Raw genomic sequence first — 4,127 nt, forward strand, 5'->3', positions numbered from 1 at the left:
AACCGTGAAAGGGGCGGGCCCAACAAGGTGCCCTTCATGGGCACTATCACTGCTTGCTGTCAGGGAGGCTGCCAGACAATTTTCCATGCACACTCTGGGCTGGGGGGCAGTCAACCACCAGTACACACAGCAGAACCTAAACCCATACCATTATTGCTAAGCAGCAAGACAGGGGCCCATTGCACTCCCACGGGGCCTTTTTAAATGCAATCCATAACCCGGATTTGCCAGGAACCCTTCTTACTCCTCCTACTTGCATGTGACACTGGGCTTAGGATCTGCATAGGAAACACACACACAAGCACACACCTACCTTTGTTGCCTGCAGATGCCTCCTTGGCTGTCCCCAAACGGTATCAAACCAACACCCACGGGAAGCTGTAAGCATAGAGGACATGCCTGCACCCCATTGGACTTACCTGTGTGGGTTAAACCCGGGTTATTTGACAACCTATGGCGGTGATGGTTCTGCTCAGGCAGAGCAGTGCTGATGCTCCTCATAAAGCTGTCGCTGCTGTGAAGGTTCTAGGTGACATCACAAATCCCTATGGTTACATACACAACAAAGCTGGGTTGTTGTTGTTTACAGTCTGCAAGGCCTGTGGAAGTGAGTGACATCATAGCACTGTAGTTCTGAGGGTTCTAGATGGATGCAACAATCTCCTGTTGCTTCTATGAAGGCCATAATAGACGAGATCACCAAACAGCTCCATAGTCACATACACAGCAAAGGAGAGATGTTGTTTACACCTAGTGATGTCAGTGGTATTGAGTGACATCACAGCACAGTGCTAAGGCTCCTGGGCCTGGACACAGCAGCGGCTGCAATATCTCAACGGAGAATACGTTTATATATATGTGTGTGTGTGCGCGTATATATATATATATATATATATATATATATATATATTTCTCCGCCGAAATCACTTTTAAACCCATTTCCACCTTTTTTTCCCTTCTCTTCCTCTTACTTTTTTTTCACGTTTTTTTACGTTTTTCTCCTTTTCGCCTCTTTTCTGGGCGTATTATTCTTCTTTTTCTTCTTTTTTTTCGTCTAATGCATACCCCATCAGTGCAGCAATGCTTATTCAATACCGCCAGCAGATGAAGACACTGGGGGATAATTTTCTAAGGATTTATACTGATTTTTCCTGTCTGAATTTGTCGCACAGAAAGTTGCAGGCCAAATATGTGTGACATTTCTGCGACTTTAGCTTCTAGAGCATTTTTACAACATTATACATAGGTGCTGAATACATAAAAAGCGACTGTTCAGCGACAGACAAGTCGCATCGGCTGAAAGTAGGCCAGAATGTCAGTCCATGTTGGAGCAGGTTTAGATACAGTCTAAAGTATAGATCTCAAAGTCTGTGCACAGAATTTAGCAAGGGCCTCGCACCTTCTGATGCATCAGGTAGGTGCACAATAGCATAGCCTAACCCTCTGTACTTTGGTCTATATTGATGCGGGACATAGACAGCCAGCTGATGACCAATCCATTAGTGCAATGGATGGCTGGAAGCATTTGTCTTTGCCTTTGCAATACCACAGAAGCAATGCATGGTCAATGTACAGCAATGACACACCTGTGTGAACAGCCAGGAGACCCCCCCCCCCCCCCATGTTATGTTACATAGTTACATAGTTAGTACGGTCGAAAAAAGACATATGTCCATCAAGTTCAACCAGGGAATTAAGGGGTAGGGGTGTGGCGCGATATTGGGGAAGGGATGAGATTTTATATTTCTTTATAAGCATTAATCTTATTTTGTCAATTAGGAACATTCAGCACCCACCCGCTATCAAGGCAGCTGCCTATCATGTCATGCCCTACCTGCACAGGTGTGCTGGCTACTCAAATGATCCAATTAAGGAGGCCATTTAGTCAGCAGCAGCAGAAGTCCTGTGCCTGGACGCTCCAACAGCGGCCAGACACAAGCAGAAGCAGAAGCAGCAGAAGCAGCAGAAGCAGCAGCAGCACCACCTTTTGTTTTTTGGCTGCAGCAGCAGCAAGGCCCACAGGGCTGGCTAGCTGGCTAGCCAGCAAGCAGGTAGCAATGAAAGTAGGAATCTTTCTTTTTAACCCTGTAAGGGGGTGGTGCACTGTACCCGAAGATACTGCCATATCGGGTCAATGCATAGGGCGACGGAAGCAAGCTTCGAAATCGGCCCCCGTTCTCAAAAATCCATTTAATATATGGTCCCCAGATAGGGGACGTATCAGATATTAAACTGATAAGAACAGATACTACACTTGATCTTAGCCAAAAGGCCGAGAAGCGATAACCGTGAAAGGGGCGGGCCCAACAAGGTGCCCTTCATGGGCACTATCACTGCTTGCTGTCAGGGAGGCTGCCAGACAATTTTCCATGCACACTCTGGGCTGGGGGGCAGTCAACCACCAGTACACACAGCAGAACCTAAACCCATACCATTATTGCTAAGCAGCAAGACAGGGGCCCATTGCACTCCCACGGGGCCTTTTTAAATGCAATCCATAACCCGGATTTGCCAGGAACCCTTCTTACTCCTCCTACTTGCATGTGACACCGGGCTTAGGATCTGCATAGGAAACACACACACAAGCACACACCTACCTTTGTTGCCTGCAGATGCCTCCTTGGCTGTCCCCAAACGGTATCAAACCAACACCCACGGGAAGCTGTAAGCATAGAGGACATGCCTGCACCCCATTGGACTTACCTGTGTGGGTTAAACCCGGGTTATTTGACAACCTATGGCGGTGATGGTTCTGCTCAGGCAGAGCAGTGCTGATGCTCCTCATAAAGCTGTCGCTGCTGTGAAGGTTCTAGGTGACATCACAAATCCCTATGGTTACATACACAACAAAGCTGGGTTGTTGTTGTTTACACTCTGCAAGGCCTGTGGAAGTGAGTGACATCATAGCACTGTAGTTCTGAGGGTTCTAGATGGATGCAACAATCTCCTGTTGCTTCTATGAAGGCCATAATAGACGACATCACCAAACAGCTCCATAGTCACATACACAGCAAAGGAGAGATGTTGTTTACACCTAGTGATGTCAGTGGTATTGAGTGACATCACAGCACAGTGCTAAGGCTCCTGGGCCTGGACACAGCAGCGGCTGCAATATCTCAACGGAGAATACGTTTATATATATGTGTGTGTGTGCGCGTATATATATATATATATATATATATATATATATATATATATATATTTCTCCGCCGAAATCACTTTTAAACCCATTTCCACCTTTTTTTCCCTTCTCTTCCTCTTACTTTTTTTTCACGTTTTTTTACGTTTTTCTCCTTTTCGCCTCTTTTCTGGGCGTATTATTCTTCTTTTTCTTCTTTTTTTTCGTCTAATGCATACCCCATCAGTGCAGCAATGCTTATTCAATACCGCCAGCAGATGGAGACACTGGGGGATAATTTTCTAAGGATTTATACTGATTTTTCCTGTCTGAATTTGTCGCACAGAAAGTTGCAGGCCAAATATGTGTGACATTTCTGCGACTTTAGCTTCTAGAGCATTTTTACAACATTATACATAGGTGCTGAATACATAAAAAGCGACTGTTCAGCGACAGACAAGTCGCATCGGCTGAAAGTAGGCCAGAATGTCAGTCCATGTTGGAGCAGGTTTAGATACAGTCTAAAGTATAGATCTCAAAGTCTGTGCACAGAATTTAGCAAGGGCCTCGCACCTTCTGATGCATCAGGTAGGTGCACAATAGCATAGCCTAACCCTCTGTACTTTGGTCTATATTGATGCGGGACATAGACAGCCAGCTGATGACCAATCCATTAGTGCAATGGATGGCTGGAAGCATTTGTCTTTGCCTTTGCAATACCACAGAAGCAATGCATGGTCAATGTACAGCAATGACACACCTGTGTGAACAGCCAGGAGACCCCCCCCCCCCCCCCATGTTATGTTACATAGTTACATAGTTAGTACGGTCGAAAAAAGACATATGTCCATCAAGTTCAACCAGGGAATTAAGGGGTAGGGGTGTGGCGCGATATTGGGGAAGGGATGAGATTTTATATTTCTTTATAAGCATTAATCTTATTTTGTCAATTAGGAACATTCAGCACCCACCCGCTATCAAGGCAGCTGCCTATCATGTCATGCCCTAC

General features: G+C 45.7%; 1 non-coding gene across 1 annotated transcript; it reads right to left on the bottom strand.

Moving 5' to 3' along the window:
• Positions 1-2,093: 2,093 nt before the first annotated feature.
• LOC130348052 (U2 spliceosomal RNA) lies at positions 2,094-2,284 on the bottom strand. Its single transcript, XR_008885849.1, has one exon. It is a non-coding gene; the product is annotated as a U2 spliceosomal RNA (small nuclear RNA).
• Positions 2,285-4,127: the final 1,843 nt, after the last annotated feature.

Source organism: Hyla sarda, unplaced genomic scaffold (genome assembly GCF_029499605.1).
Source record: "Hyla sarda isolate aHylSar1 unplaced genomic scaffold, aHylSar1.hap1 scaffold_864, whole genome shotgun sequence".
NCBI lineage: Eukaryota > Metazoa > Chordata > Amphibia > Anura > Hylidae > Hyla > Hyla sarda.